We start from the raw sequence: 17,841 nt of genomic DNA, 5'->3' as shown, positions 1-17,841 counted from the left end.
ATCGTTGTAGTTTAGGATTGGAAACTGAGTTAAAAAAAAAAGTTAAAACACAGATCCCTGTTTATACTAAGTCCAGGCACGATAACATTTCTTCAAGTAACAATTCCAGTAGTTCAGTTTTAGTAATGTTAGCTTAAATCAATCTAAAAATGATTAGTATGCCTTGTGTTATCAAAATCATGTTTCCAGTTTGTTTACTTTGAGTTGATACCTCCCTATCATTAGTAATCACCTTAGTTTAATCATACTGATTCTAAAAAAATTTGCAGTAAGTATTGGATATAATTTGAACAATTTGAAATAAATGTTGCAGTGTTCTTTTTAATTGAGGTTCAGTTTTGGTTAATGCTTGCTAATGGATTAAGGCTTGATAGCCTATTTCTGAATCGCTTGGCTTCAGTTTCTGCTAATAAACAACCCCGTCCAGCGTTAGTTCGTTCCTCATTGGGGCTGACATTGGGCCTGAGTGCTTGAACGGCTCTCAGGATCTAGGCTGCTTAATCTCTCCTTCTGTTTGGACTGATGGGCGGCCCAATGTGATAAGAATCCAATCCGCCATAGGTTCTGGTAATTGAAACACGGGTAATGGACTGCTCTACCAAGCATTAGTGGAGTTAATTTGAATTGTAGAAATAACCATAGATAGAAGAATCATAAGACCTTTTAGGATATCCTTTTAAAATAAATGAAGTGCGCCCCGCCAAACAAAACGCATAAATTGCGGGGCCTTCATTAAATGCCTATACTAAAATACTTAGAGTTCGGGACGTGCCGTTTAGCGAATTTTCACGACCTCCCGCAAAGATAATAACACGTTAGACGCTTTTAGGCGCGTTATTTAATAACATTACCTTCTTAAACTCGGGTGCACATTTATGTGACCCAAATCCAAATCCCAACGAAGTTGAAATGTGTCAAAGGCCACTGGTGCATTTATGTGACGTGGTTTGAGACGTGTTTTCACGACATTGCAGTTCTCTTAAAAAAATTAATAATAAAGCGGTTTAAAGTCAAAAAGCACATAGATTAAAACATGTACTAAAATCAGATATTTAGCCAAATACGACAGTTGAGCGACCGTGCTAGAACCACGGAACCCGGGAATGCCTAACACCTTCTTCCGGGTTAACAGAATTCCTTACTCGAATTTCTGGTTCGCGGACTGTTAACAGAGTCATATTTTTCTCGATTCGGGATTCAACCGGTGACTTGGGACACCATTAATTTCCCAAGTGGCGACTCTGAATCTTTAATAAACAAATCCCGTTTTGATTGTCCTTTAATTGGAAAAACTCCTTTATGCCCTTGCGGGTGTAAGAAAAAGGAGGTGTGACAGACACAAGCGCGTAACATATCCTCCAATATCTGAATAGTGCGCTCGGACTGTCCGTCCGTTTTAGGGTGAAATGATGTACTCAGCTGAACCTATGTGCCCAATTCTCGTTGCACTGCTCTCCAAAACTGTGAGGTAAACTGCGTGCCCCAATCTGAAATGATGGACACCGACACACCATGAAGGCGAACAATCTCGCGGATATAAATCTCAGCCAACCGCTCCGCAGAATAAGTAGTACTGACTGGAATAAAATATGCGGACTTGGTTAACCGATATACAATCACCAAACAACATCAAACTTCCTCAAAGTTCGTAGGAGTCCAACTACGAAGTCCATGGTAATACACTCCCACTTTCACTTCAAAATTTCAAGTCTCTGAAGCATTCCGCCCGGTATCTGATGCTCGTACTTCACCTGTTGACAATTTAAACATTGAGCTACAAACCCAACTATATCTTTCTTCATTTTCCTCCACCAATAGTGTTGCCTTAAGTCCTGGTACATCTTAGCAGCACCTGGATGAATGGAATACCGCGAACTGTGGGCTTCCTCAAGAATCAACTCACGCAGCCCATCCACATTAGGCACACAAATTCGACCCTGAATCCTCAATACCCCATCATCCCTAAGAGTAACATCTCTGGCATCACCGTGTTGAATTGTGTGGACTGAGAAACCACACATGCCAGAACTCAACTAGGCTCCGAGACATCCAATCTAACAAACTAGTTGGCTAAGGCCTGAACCTCCAATGCTAATGGCCTCTCTGCTACCGGTAGATATGCTAAACTGCCCAAACTCCCCGCCTTTCGACTCAAAGCATCGGCCACCATATTGGCATTCCCCGGATGATACAAAATGGTGATATCATAATCTTTAAGTAACTCTAACCACCTTCGCTGTCCCAAATTAAGATCCTTCTGTTTGAACAGATGTTGTAGACTCCGATGGTCGGTATAGACCTCATAATGGATACCGTACAAGTAATGCTGCCAAATCTTCAAGGCGTGAACAATAGCTACTAACTCAACGTCGTGGAAATGATAGTTCTTCTCATGCACCTTTAGCTGTCTGGACGCGTAGGCAATTACCCTACCGTCTTGCATCAATATCTCGCCGAGACCAATACGTGATGCATCACAATACACAGTATAAGACCCCAAACTTGTAGGCAATACCAATACTGGGGCTGTAGTCAAAGTTGTCTTGAGCTTTTGAAAGCTCTCTTCACACTCCCCGGTCCACCTGAGCGGAGCACCCTTCTAGGTCAATTTGGTCATAGGTGCAACAATAGAAGAAACCCCCCTACAAATCGGCGATAATACCCTGCCAAACCAAGGAAATTCCGAATTTCAGTAGCTGATGAGGGTCTAGGACAACTCTGCACCGCTTCAGTTTTCTTCGGATCTACCCGGATCCCCTTGTTCGATACTATATGACCCAAAAATCCCACTGAATCAAGCCAGAATTCACACTTTGAAATTTTTTCATACAACTTCTTTTCTCACAAAGTCTGAAGCATAGTCCTCAGGTGTTGCTCATGATCCTCCTGGCTCCGGGAGTACACCAGGATGTCGTCAATAAACACAATGACGAATAAGTCAAGATAAGGCTGAAATACACTGTTCATCAAAGTGCATAAATGTTGTTGGTTAGCCCAAATGACATTACAAGGAACTCGTAATAACCATACCGAGTTCTGAAAGCAGTATTTGGAATATCTGGCTCCCGAATCTTCAACTGATGAGACCCTAACCGCAAATCAATTTTCGAGAACACTTTGGCACCATGTAGTTGATCAAACAGGTCATCAATGCGACACAATGGGTACCTGTTCTTCACTGTAACCTTATTCAGCTGTCTATAATCAATACATATGTGCATGGAGCCATCTTTTTTTTTTACAAACAAGACTTGGGCACCCTAAGGTGATACACTAGGCCGAATGAAACCCTTATTAAGCATTTCCGGAAAGTCTCGCACTACCGGAACAGAGTCAATGGTAGGAGTGTCAGCATCAACGTCTCTCATAAAAGCCAAATATGATAAATATCCCTTCACAATCATTCGTTGGGCCTTTAAATATGAAATTACTCTGCTGGGAACATAATCTAAGGCACCTCTCCACAATATATGTGGTATACCTGGCATAGCCAGCGTTACAGTCTTAGCATGACAATCAAGAATAACTCGATAGGGAACAACCAGTCCATGCCTAAAATAATATCAAAATCTACCATACTGAGCAATAATAGATCGGCTCTAGTCTCAAAACCATTAATAATAATTAAACAGGACCAATACACACGATCAACAATAATGGAATCTCCCACGGGTGTAGACACGTATACAGGAGAACTCAGAGAATCACAGGATACTCCCAAATATGGAGCAAAATAAGATGATACATAGGAATAAGTGGAGCCCAGATCAAATAAGGCTAATGCATTTCTATGGCAAATCGGAATAATACCTGTGATAACTAAGTCATATGCGACTGCATCAGTGCTGGCTGGAAGTGCATATTATCGGGCCTGGCCTCTCCCTCTAGGACGGCCTCTACCTGCCCGACCTCCACCTCAAGCTGGCTGTGTAGGAGGAGCGGCAACCGGTGCAGTAACCATGGTCTGAGAAGCCTGAGGGCCATGTAGAATACGTGGGGTCTAAGAAATCTGTGGAGGTGCACCCCTCATAAGTCTGGGGCAATCCCTTATCATATGGCGAGTGTCACTATACTCAAAACAAGCCCTCGTAGGACGTGGCTACTGAGATTGGCTCGGGCCTGATTGGCTGGACTGACCGCTAAATGCACCCCGTGCAGGAGGTACACTAGACAATGGCGGTGCATAATAAGGAACCTGAGATTTGGGAGTAGCCGAAATATCGTTGGAAGCTGGAAGTGTTGAATGAATAGGATGGCTCACATGACCTCTATCATGACGGGTTGTAGCTGGGGCATGGGAACTGTTATATGTGCCGGAATATCGAGGCCTCTTAGTCGCACTCTCTTCTCTTTCCAGGACCTGCAATACCCTCTAATCTCCTGGCGATTGCCACTACCTTGTTACATTCCGTACTTTTCTATATTGGATTTGTCATAAGATAATTGACATAAGTTCAAGGACAAGACTATTTTGAGGTTATAAGTAAATTGATGAAAGCTCGGAAATGAGATGTTACCTCCCGTATTTTCGTACATTAAAGTTTCATCATAAGTTAATCGACGTAAGTTCGGGAATGAGATTATTTTGGGATTATAAGTATTACGCTATTTCAAACAAGTGATAAGTAAACTCGTGAAGGTGAGAGGGTAAGCGAATTGAAGGAACTGAATTTCGTCGAAGTTTGACATTTTGGGATAAAACACAGTCCAAGCTATAATACCCCGTATTTATGGACTAGTTCCATATAAGGTACCACATGACCATGACAGTAAGGTGTATAAAATGTGTTAAAAGAGTATTATTTGATGTAATTTGAGATAATTCTTAGTTATGTAGGTAATTAGTTAATTATTAGTTAGTGGGAGATTAACAAGTTAATTAAAAAATTTGTGGATAAGCTTAATTAAGTTATTGGATAAGCTCAATAAGCCAAAAAACGTGGCAGCAACTCAAAACCAATTTGGTGACTCTTTACTTGCATTGTTAGGTGACATTTTAAAAGATATTTGGTAGCTAAAGTAATCCTTATTAATTGGGGACCACATCCATATATAAGACATCTCAAATTTAAGAGTCATGAATAAAGTAACGTGAGTCATTCTAATATGCATCTGCATATATCACATAAGCAACGAAGATCTTCAACAATTCAAAGCAACGTGAGATTTTGCAATTTCAAGGGAGTACGGTGCAATCTTTATCAAGAATATCATACAGATTTTACCCTACTTCGATCCGCCATTACGTGTTTTGTCGCAATTAATGTATGTTAGAGGGATATTCAAGAGAATCGGTTCAGGTATGTTAAGGCTGATCCTTCTTTCTTTTGGCATGATCCAAGTAATGATATGTAAACGTAATACTATTTCACAAGTGTTTCTACTCTTAGCAGTTAAGTATGTCTATGTTATCCATTCCTGTAAAATGATATTCAAGCATGTCTAAGTATGTACCTAAGTCCCTATTGAGGTACATTATAGAGATGTTAATGTTTATAATATAGTGATACATGCATCTCCATGCATTTACCACCGAGCTACGGCCGATCGGGCAGTTACACATTTACCACCGAGCTACGCCCGGTCGAGCAGTCATGCATTTACCACCGAGCTACGGCCGGTCGGGCAGTCATGCATTTACCACCGCGCTATGGTCGGTCGGGCAGTTATCACTGATCAGTTGGACAGTCATGCATCATACGATATGAATAATATATATATATAAGTATGCATGTACGGTAGCACTTCAGAGATTCAGGTTGATTCTTATATGTCTTTAAGATTCTCCTTTCTAGAGAATATATTTCCCTTAAAAATATAAAACTTAATGAATAACAGTACTGCATTCTACGAACCATAATATCATCTCGATCTTGCCCTGGATATCCAGTTAAGCAGACCACCAGTGATTTAGCACCCGATATATATATATATATATATATAAAATAAGTATGCATGTACGGTAGCACTTCAGAGATTGAGGTTGATTCTTATATGTCTTTAATTAATATTGACTTATTGTTATGTTTCAGTTCCGCCTTACATACTCGGTACATTCTTTATACTGACGTCCTTTTTATTGTAGACGTTGCATTCATGCCTGCAGGTATAGATAATCAGTTTGACGATCCCTCATAGTAGACGAGGCTAGCATTCAGCGAAGGATCGGTAAGACTCCACCTCATTCGGAGTGCAGCCGAGTCTATAAGTCATCGTGTCAGAGTTTTGCTATAGACTTATGGGTAGGCCGGTACCCTGTCCCATTTGATGTCAAATAATCTTAGAGGCTTTGTAGACAGAGGTGCATTTTATACAGTATGTAATAAGCCTTGACGACTCATATGTATTCATATTTTAAGAACAATGGTTCACTGATACAGAATTTGCCCACTTATAGTTATACATTACAAGTTGTGGCCATATTGGCCCATGATAGTTACAAAAAAAAGAGTTACAATGTGGTTCGCTCGGGCATCGGGTGCCAGCCACGCCTCCCCAGGTTTTGGGGCGTGACAAAGTGGTATCAGAGCAGGTCGTGTCCTAGGAAGTCTACAAAGTCGTGCCTAGTAGAGTCTCACTTATGGGTGTATTGCGTGCCACACTTATAATTGAGAGCTATATGGAATTTAGGAAATGTTACCCTTCTTTTGTTTCCCCCCATAGAGCTAAGTTGTAAGAAGTTAGTATAAAGCTTCCACCGAATTTTGTATGCACCAGAGGTGCTATCACAATAGATCTTTAAGACGTACATATAATTTCTACCTATGTGGAAGGGAGGTTATGAGAGCGACAAAAGATACGATGCGATATTGAAAAGTAAGTAAGGTAAAGGTGAAAAAGATACGAGATACTCAAGTACAAAAAATTGTGAATAGTCGAGACTTCAGATATAGTTTGGGTTTTATTTTAGTTTACAGAGAGGGCCCTAGCGAAAGTTTTGAAAAAATCTAAGAGTTAACTGATGATAGGCTATAATTACGTATTTTAGTCGCTTATTACACTCGAGTTTACTGCACTTTAATTGAGTTTGAGCTTTAATCGCTAGTATTTTGCACTAATTGTGTGTTTTATGTCTTGTAGGTGTGATTTCGAGCTATATAGATGTTATGGAATGAATATAAGTAATTTGGAGCTTTAAAGTTTGAGTAAAAGTTCAAGGAATTAAGCCGGGATCGTGTTTGGGGGTCAAATTTGATAATTAAGTACGAACGAAGACTCGAGGAGGCATATTGCGCACTGTCTAGTAAAATAGACATAACCTTTTGCTCAGAACTCCATTTGAGCTTAACAATATATGGTTGGAAAGCTAACTCAAAGAGCTACAACTTTCATGTTTTACGTTTTTCCAAATTCCAAATGGAAGAGGGTGAAAAACCGAGATTACGGTGGGACAGCGGTAGAACACCGCGGCAGAACATTACCAAAGATTCAGAGGGCCTATTTGGCCGCGGTCCCGGCGTAACCGCGGTGGGACCGCGGCAGGAAGCGAAAATTTCAGGGACCAAAGTAAAAAACATGGGATTTTAAGCCCTAAAACCTATATTAAACAAAGGAGGCCGGCCAAGAACAAGGAGGGGACATATTTTGGACACAAATTAGACCTAAGGAGGCAAGAACACATTGAGAGCAAGGCGGGGAATTCTTCAACAAGTTTTTCCTTCCTCTTCTTATTTTTCATTGTTGGTTATGACTTTTGATATTGTAGTTTTACATACTATTATGAATAGCTAATTTGTTATCTAAGGTTTTGGTGAAACCCGTTGGGGATGAATTGGTTTTTATATTAATATAGTTTTGAGTTGGTTGTTAATTTCTATTTGTTCAACTACGTTTTGATTTTGGTTAATTGAAAGGATCCTCAATTAGCCGTTCCTATTTATTAGCCGTTCCTATTTATTATGTATATGCTTGAGAGAGAGTGCATATTTAGGTAGTTGTTTGAACAACATCACTCCCGGAGTATAGACGAGAGACATAACCGAGGGTTTAGAGGTTGGATTAGAGATAACGATACCGCGGGTGCAATCTAAGTGAACTGTAATGCGAATCGAACTAGCGTAGCTTGAGAGAGTGCATCTAGTAAATTATCATAATTGCTTGAGAGAGATTTATGATAGCTGGAGAGTTCATGATTGATAGAGACAACTAAGTCAAAGCTATAAGAAACATACAACCAAGGAAATCAACAACGGGGGAAACCATTACCTTAGACCTTTATTCCAATTATTTACAATTCAAGCATAGTTAGTTTTTAGCTTTTTATTTATTTTCAATCTTGTTTTCTTGGTGATATTAAACAGATACAGCTAAGCCTTAGTTCTCTGTGGGATTCGACTCCGGACTTTTAGACCGGATTATATTTGCAGCGACCGCTTATCCTTTTTAGGACTAGAGTTGGGGGTGATCATTAACATTCGAGGACGAATGTTTCTAAAGAGGGGAAGGATGTTACATTCCGTACTTTTCTATGTTGGATTTGTCATAATATAATTGACATATGTTCAAGGACAAGACTATTTTTGAGGTTATAAGTAAATTGATGAAAGCTCGATAATGAGATGTTGCATCCCGTATTTTCGTACGTTAAAGTTTCGTCGTAAGTTATTTGACGTAAGTTCGGGAATGAGATTATTTTGGGAATATAAGTATTACGCTATTTCAAACAAGTGATAAGTAAATTCGTGAAGGTGAGAGGGTAAGTGAATCGAAGGAAATGAATTTCGTTGAAGTTTGACATTTTGAGATAAAATACGGCCCAAGCTATACTACCCCATATTTATGGACTAGTTCCATATAAGGTACCACATGAACATGATAATAAGGTATAAAGTGTATTAAAAGTGAGTAGTATTTTAAGTAATTTGAGATAATTCTTAGTTATGTGGGTAATTGGTTAATTATTTGGTTAGTGGGAGATTAATAAGTTAATTAAGGAATTTGTGGATAAGCTTAATTAAGTTATTGGATAAGCTTAATAAGCCAAAAACGTGGAACCAACCCAAAGCCAATTTGGTGACTCTTTACTTGCATTGTTAGGTGGCATTTTCAGAGATATTTGGTGGCTAAAGTAAGCCTTATCAATTGGGGCCCACATCCATATATAAGACATCTCAAATTTAAGAGTCATGAATAAAGTAACGTCAGTCATTCTAATATGCATCTGCATATATCACATAAGCAACAAAGATCTTCAATAATTCAAAGCAACGTGAGATTTTGCAATTCTAAGAGAGTACGGTGCAATTAATCTTTCTCAAGAATATCATACGGATTTTCCCCTACTTCGATCGCCGTTACGTGTTTTGTCGCAATTAACGTGTGTTAGAGGGATATTCAAGAGAATCGGTTCAGGTATGTTAAAGATAATCCTTCTTTCTTTTGGCATGATCCAAGTAACGATATGTAAACATAATACTATTTCACAATTGTTTCTACTCTTAGCAGTTAAGGATGTCTATGTTATTCATTCATGTAAAATAATATTCAAGCATGTCTAAGTATGTACCTAAGTCCCTATTGAGGTATATGATAGAGATGTTAATGTTTATAATATAGTGATACATGCATCTTCATGCATTTACCACCGAGCTACGGCAGGTCGGGCAGTTACACATTTACCACCGAGCTACGGCCGGTCGGGCAGTCATGCATTTACCACCGCGCTACGGCCGGTCGGGCAGTTACCACTGATTAGTTGGGCAGTCATGCATACTTTTATATATATATATATATATATATATATATATATATATATATATATATATATATATATATATATATATGGCAGTCATGCATTTACCACCGCGCTACGGCCGGTCAGGCAGTTACCACTGATTAGTTGGGCAGTCATGCATACTTATATATATATCTATATATATATATATATATATATGTATATGCATGCACGGTAGCACTTCAGAGATTCAGGTTGATTCTTATATGTCTTTAAGATTTTCCTTTCTAGAGAATATATTTCCCTTAAAAATACAAAACTTAATGAATAACAGTACTGCATTCTACGAACCATAATATCATCTCGATCTTTGAGACTCTGGGAACATACTCCCTCAAGAACATATCCGAGAACTGAGTCCAAGTGAGTGAAGATGCCTCGGTAGGACTACCCAACTCATATGCACGCCACCACTGTTAAGCCATTCCCTTAAGCTAGAATGCAGTGAAAGCAACTCCACTAGTCTCTGTAATACCCATGGTACGGAGGATACGGTGGCACTCCTCAAGAAATCCCTGGGCATCCTCTGATGCCAAGCCACTGAAGGTAGGAGGGTGTTACCTTTTGTACCTCTCGAGCCTGAGTTGCTCCCCTTTAGAAACTGCTCCTCTAACCTCGGGTTGTACCAAGACGACTGGTTGTACTAGTATGATCCCTGGAACATGATCCACCTGGACTCGCGGCACTAGGGTACAGGCGGCGGGAGTCTGTGCTTCTCCCCCAGCCTGAGATGTGGCAGGAGCAAGTGGAATCAATCCTGCCTGAGCTAGAGTGCTAAACATGCTAAAAAACTGGGCAAGAGTCTCCTGAAGTGCAAGGGTAGTAACAGGCGTCTCAGGTGCCTGCTCCCCAATTGGAGCTACGTGTGGCTCCTCTGCAGCAGCTCGTACAGGTGCTCTGGCTGTACCACGTGGTCTTCCTCGGCCTCTGCCCCGGCCCCGACCCCAGCCTTTCGCGGCTCCAACAAGGGGCGCGGGCGTCTGATCATCGGATCCAGTTGTGCGTGTCCTCACCATCTCTGAGAGAATAGAAAGGCAATGGTTTAGAATTTCGAAGTCAACAATTTCGCACGACAAGGAATCAAAGAAGTGATATTTTCCTAACAGTTCCATAGCCTCCCGAAGATAAGTACAGACGTCTCTGTACCGATCCGCAAGACTCTACTAAACATACTTGTGACTCATAACACCTATGAACCTAGAGTTCTGATACCAACTTGTCACGACCCAAATTTCCCTCCGTGGGATATCGTGAGGGAACCTAGTCTCAAAGATTAGGTGAGCCTATAAACATGCGAAATAATTAAAATAATGGTAAATACTTTAAAACTTCCACACCTATAAAAATTCCCAAAACCCGGTGAATTACAAGTCACCAGCTCTAAAGAAATAATACCAAATATTTCTATACATCAGAGTATAATATGAATAGGGAAAACAACATAATAAGATAGAGGGGAACTCCGAGGTTTGCGGACGGCGGCAGATATATCTTGAAGTCTCCACATACGATCTAGCTCACTAATATCTGGGCTGGTAAGAAGCACCTGGATCTGCACAAAAAGATGTGCAGGAGCGTAGGATTAGCACACCACATCGGTACCCAGTAAGTGTGAAGCCTAATCTCGATAGAGTAGTGACGAGGTCAGGCCAGGGCCCTACTGGAATAATAAGAAACAAAGTAGGAGATATAATATTATAATGAAAAGACTGAGAATTTATACGTGAGAAATTACAGAAAAGTAATAACACATCACATAAGGGTAAAGAACATAGGGCGCTCCCGAGATACCGTCTCATAGTCCCAAAAGTAAATGCTTAATATGGAATCTCCCGAGGTACCGTTTCGTAGTCCCAAAAGTAAATATGCAAGACATGGGGATCTCCCGAGGTACCGTCTCGTAGTCCCAAAAGTAAATATGCAAGAGAAGGGAATCTCCCGAGGTACTGCCTCGTAGTCCCAAAAGTAAATATGTCGCGAAAACTAAAACAGAATTGAACAATGATATTTCAAGGATAGAAAATTTCAAGCAAAGAGTCCTACAGTTAAATGATGAGTACAAGATCAAATAAGCAGGTAATTCAATTAAACATGTTGTACAAGTTGCAATTAAGAGATAAGGCATATAGACATGTAAAAATAGAATAACGATGATGAATATAACTTGATAAAATAAATTAATCAATATGCGACAAAGAGATACACAATTTAAAGCCAGAATTTTTTACATTTAGCCCGTGTACACGCTCGTCACGTCGCGTACACGGCATTCAACACATTACAATTATCACAATTCTACCAATCCTAAGGAAAATTTCCGCCACACAAGGTTAGACAAGTCACTTACCTCGACTTGCGTTAATTGAATCCACTAGTAGGCCTTTTCCTCGATTATCCAACTCTGAATGGCTTGAATCTAGCCAAAATAATTCGATACAGTCAACAAAAATTATAGGAATCAATTCTATAAGAAAATACTAAACTTTTCAATAAAAATCTGAAATTAACTCAAATATCGCCTGTGGGGCCCACGTCTCAAAATCCGACAAAAGTTATAAAATATGAACGCCCATTCAACCATGACTCCAACCATACCAAAATTACTAAATTCCGGTAAAAATTCAGCTCTCAAATCCTCAATCTTAACCTTAAGGGTTTTCACAATTTTCCAACTTAGAACTCCAATTAAATGTTAAAAACAAAGATGGATTTGGGTAATTTGACAAAAATTGAGCTAAGAACATTTACCCCAATATTTTCCCTGAAAACTCCCGAAAATCGCCTCTCCCCGAGCTCCTAATCGTCAAAAATGGAAAATGGGACGAATTCCCATTTTCAGAACTTAAACTTTCTGCCCAGACATTTGGCTAAGGTGATCGCGGACCAAATCCCGCGACCGCGAAGAACAAAATTCCTCAGCCCAGAATTAACCCTACACGATCGCGGACTCCCTCATGCAATCACGAAGCACTGTTTCCCCAACCCTAAGTGATCGCAGAGTTTCCCACGCGATCGCATACAGTAAACACGTGAGCCAGCTTCTGTCCAGCTTCCTCTTCGCTAACGCGACCTAGCCCACGCGTTCGCGATTCATTGCTTGTTCCCAGCTACGCGATCACGGTTCTCCCCACGCGATCGCATAGAACAAAACTTCCACTGCCTCAAACAAGCCTACACGATCACATAGCACAAAATCTCACTGCCCCAATTTAGCCTACGCGATCGCGGACATTCTCATGCAATTGCGTAGAAGGAAACCAGTGATAGAAAACCAGCATTCTTTAGCTAGAATGCCAAGTCCAAAATGGATCCGTTAGCCGTCCGAAACTCACCCGAGGTCCACGGGACCTCAACCAAATACACCAACAAGTCCTAAAATATCATACGAACTTAGTCTAAATCTCAACTAACATCAAATAATGCTAAAAATACGAATCACACCCCAATTCAAGCTTAATGAAACTAAGAAATTCCTACTTCTATATTCGATGCTGAAACCTATCAAATCAAGTCCGATTGACCTTAAACTTTGCGCACAAGTCATAAATGACATAACGGAGCTATTTCAATTTAGAATCGAATTTTGATTCCGATATCAAAAAGTCAACTCCCCGGTCAAACTTACAAACGTAAATTTTCTATTTTCGCCATTTCAAGCCTAATTTAGCTACGGACCTTGAGATAAATATCCGAAGACACTCCTAAGTCCGAAATCACCATACTGAGCTATAATTGGAACCATCAAAATTCTATTCCGGGATTGTTTACACATAATTCACCATCCGGATAACTATTTCAACTTAACCTTTAAATCTTGGAACTAAGTATTCCAATTCATCCTGAAACCTCCCGACAAGTCACATAATAATTGTAAAGCACAAGATGAGGAGTAAACGGGGAAACGGGGCTGTAATATTCAAAACGACCAACCGAGTCGTTATAAAAATACAAAACAACAAGTGTATAAATGAGTTTTATTTATTTGGCACTCGATTTGTATAGCATCGATCACTTGTCAACTACAATATAAAGTAGAGTAAACTTCAACAAAGGATGGAAAGGAGTTATTCTCTTAAAAATCATTTATGCATATGTACATGTATATTTTAAAGCGTAGCTGGGTTTTGTTCATTGGATGATATATTGTAGCTGAAATATTTGGCGGAAAAAAAAAATTAGACCAAGGGACGAACTAAATATTATCTGGCCAGAATTCCCTAAAAAAAGTTCGCCCAAATTCTTTCTCTTGCATGCGGTTCTCAAACTCTAGTATTTTCTTCATATTTTTATAGATTCCCTTTATCTTTTGTACATCATACACTTTTTCTTTCTCCCCATCTTTTACAATCTTCCGCCCTAAGGAAAGTCCGGAACTTTTAAAGTGCTCTGCTGCCTTCTTTGACACCTCTGCTCCCAAGCCTTTTGTCACGACCCAAAAATCCCTCCAAAGAAGTCGTGATGGTACCTAGTCTCTAAACTAGGTAAACCTAACATTAACTGAAACAAAATTGATATTTATTAACTTTAAATTAAATTACTCTAAACAAATTATAATTCTCAAAACCCGGTAGTACAAGTCATAAGCTCTATAGAGCTTTTTTTTCTCTACCATTTCTAAACACAACCGTAAGAAAATAAGTACAGTAGTGAGAATATAAAATAAGAAGGTGACTCCGAAGCCTGCGAACGCAGCAACAGGGCAACCTTGAGTCTCCTCGACAAGAATCCGCACAGCTACTAGCGAACAATACCTAGATCTGCACAAAAGAGTGCAGAGTGTAGTATCAGCACAACTGACCCCATGTGCTGGTAAGTGCCTAGCCTAACCCCGGCGAGGTAGTGACGAGGCTAGGACCAGGATACCAAATAAACCTGTGCAATATAGCGTACAAAATAATAGGAAGCAGATAACGATGGTGGCCACAATGATCAACCAGTGATATGAATAGCAGGCAACAAGAACAACATAAATATTTCTCAACAAATAATAAATACAAGTGCAATAAATTAAGCGAGTCCTTCAAATATAAATCTTTCGCCTATAAATCCTTCAAGTAATAATCTCTAAGATAATATGCTTTTCAATAAATATATTTCGAATATATTTCCTCCAAATAAGTACCTTCTAAGTAAGCATCTTTCGAATATAATTCTTTCGAGTAAAGGTCACCTTGTGACACCTCATTTCATAATCATAAACAATATAGGTCTCAGCCCAATTTCATATTTTCACAGCACCTCGTGACCATATTTGTATCACAACCGCACGGACAACTCACGTGCCATTAAATAAAACCATAATATCTTCCCCCGGCACCTTGTGCCCACATATTTCTGTCTCACATTGCACAACAATATTCTCATGTTACTCAGTTCATAGGTTCCATAACCCAATACAATTAAGAATGTTCAAGGAGCCTCATTCACATAACATAAAGTCGAGTACAACTTCCAACCCAATTAGGAAATCAACAAGAAAAGATGGAGTTATTTTTTGAATCATTTGATAAAGAAAATACCCTTTTCAATTAAAGTACAATATCGAATGAATCATTACCTTTAATACGAGAAATCAATAAATCAAAACATAGTAGAAATTCCTTTTTAAGTAAAGTACAACCTCAAACGGTTTAAGGAAAGTTTAGTTGAGAAATCAATTGAGTTAAAAATGTAACAATTGTTGAAATTTGGAGTATTGAACATATATATAAAAAAATAAGGCGAGGCATTGTAAACGCTATGGATTCCAACACAAAGGATCACAACAGTAAAGGGATTTAAACAGTAAATACACTTAAATTGTTAATAACAAGTAAAAATTGGAGAGAGAAAACATGCTTCGGAGAATAAAAGGTAAAAAGAGAATATCAAGAGAATTATAAAGGAAATCAAATCCAACCACTAACAAGAATAAGGAAAACAAAGGCAGATTTCACTTTCTTTTCACCTCTTGTTGCAGGCGTGCAACCCGATCCCATTTCCTGTATCTCGTGGCAGGCGTACCACCCTCTCCCATTTCATGTATCTCGTGGTAGGCGTACCACCCGCTCCGATTTTATTATATCTTGTGGTAGGCGTACCACCCGCTCCCATTTCAATTATATTGTGGTAGACGTACTACCCGCTCCCATTTCAATTATCTTGTGGTAGGCGTACCACCCGCTCCCATTTCAATTATCTTGTGGTACGCGTACCACCCGCTCCCATTTCAATTATCTTGTGGTAGGCGTACCACCCGCTCCCATTTAGCTCCTGCTCCGGTACTATGATCTGTGCAAAAAGATGCACAGAGTGTAGCATTGGGAGCTGACTTCAGTCCAGAGATTCCCGAGGTAGCCTTGCTGACGTCCGCATGGCCCGGAGTCTCTCTTATCCTTGTTTTCGTTTGATTTCCTTTGTATCGGATCAGACAGTACTGTATTTTTATTCAGACCTTGTATTTAGCATTCTGTAGAAGTTCGTGAGTTAGTGACACCAGGTCTGGGTAGAGATGTGTTTGAACTTCCGCACTTGGTTTCAGTTATTTATGTTCTGAGACTTCCGCTTTTATATTAACAGACTCGTTTTCTTTATATTGTTGACATTGTTAAGAGAAGTATTAAATTAATTGGCTTGCCTAGCTCCTATTAGTAGGCGCCCTCACGACTCCCGATGGTGGGAAATCCGGGTCGTGACACCTTTCTTATTTTTCTTGATATAAACTGGCATAGGTTCTAATCTGTCCTGTTCAGCAATATCAAGTCCAGTTCCTTCTCTCTAGCAACGTTTTTTCAACAACTTAAAACCAAGGTTGGAGGAATGAATAGGAATTGAGGTTAAAGAAGCACGTGTTACGGCATTACTCGCAGACATCCCAAACAGGGCGGACTCATATTCTACTCCTCCTCCTCCACCCGATCTCATATCTTTGGATTCAGTTTCCTCGCTCCTACGAGCAGAAACTAGAATCGAAAAAAATATAGAAGCAAAAAATTCCTTCTAAACAGCAACAGATGGAAGAAATCTACGGTGACCCACCTCTTTCAACCACAAAAATTGCCTCTGCAAATTGGTATCAATGAATTTGAAGGATTGAAATACCGCGAAGAACAATTTAGGCATAAGCAAAAAACTCAACTAAGGCTATATAGACGAAATTTATCCAAATAGAGAGAGAATGTGATAGGAGGCTTTTTCAGAACTCAAAAACTCTTGAATTTCTCTACAAGAAAATAAGTAGTAGCACTCCTATTTATAGTAGAACAAACCACATTTGTCTAGACTAACAAAAGCTATTCCAATATGAACTTGGTAAACAAATCTAGCTAGACATGAATTAAATAAACTACCAGATACAAAATCCTAAACAACTTAAAAATACTAATTAATCTTGATTTAATTTCCGACATACATTAACAATATTAAATGCCCAACTCAAGTAATCAGATTTCTAAAGTCAAATTGCATTGATTAAGATACTGTCATCGTATCGTTAAATCAAATCTCCATCTTTATTTGATTTGGTATTGGTTAATCCAATTTCAACAAATCGCATAAAATTTGGTGGGCGTATAATATTTTCCATCAATCAATCATATAACTCTGTTAAAATTTTGAAACACCAACAGCTTTATGATTGATAGAGCATAATCCTACTTACATTCCATCTCTATTTTTCTGCCTTATGTACGCTAATTAATCGTAAGGAAACTTCTGGATTAGGCTTATTGGAAATATAGAAAATGACAACAAAAAAATGATGAAGCAAAGATATTAATTTAAATGGAGAATCCATGCTACACTAAACGTCATCCATGTGCGTCACCTTTTTTTTTTTTCCCACTCGGTGTTCACTAGTGTTGGCGTAAAATTAACTTCGATTTTGTGCCAACAAATCTCACATTAAGAGGTCGTTTGGCTTGAGGTATAAGAATAGTGTTAAATAGGGCATATTAGCAATGCTGGTATTAATAATGTTGGGATTCGTTATGTTATTCGTTATACTGATGTTATTTCTTATCACTATTTAGTTTGGTGTATTAAAGCGTGACATAATTTCTAAAGAAATTAGTTGTTTACAAAAATACCCTCCACATTCTTTAACGTTGTATACTGATGAGGGATTTGAG

General features: G+C 39.2%; 1 pseudogene; it reads right to left on the bottom strand.

Moving 5' to 3' along the window:
• Positions 13,926-17,379, bottom strand: LOC109224452 (annotated as a pseudogene).

The sequence above is a fragment of the Nicotiana attenuata genome, chromosome 3 (genome assembly GCF_001879085.1).
Source record: "Nicotiana attenuata strain UT chromosome 3, NIATTr2, whole genome shotgun sequence".
Taxonomy (NCBI): domain Eukaryota; kingdom Viridiplantae; phylum Streptophyta; class Magnoliopsida; order Solanales; family Solanaceae; genus Nicotiana; species Nicotiana attenuata.
The sequence above is the reverse complement of the archived record's forward strand: the minus strand, read 5'-3'. Positions and strand labels throughout refer to the sequence as shown.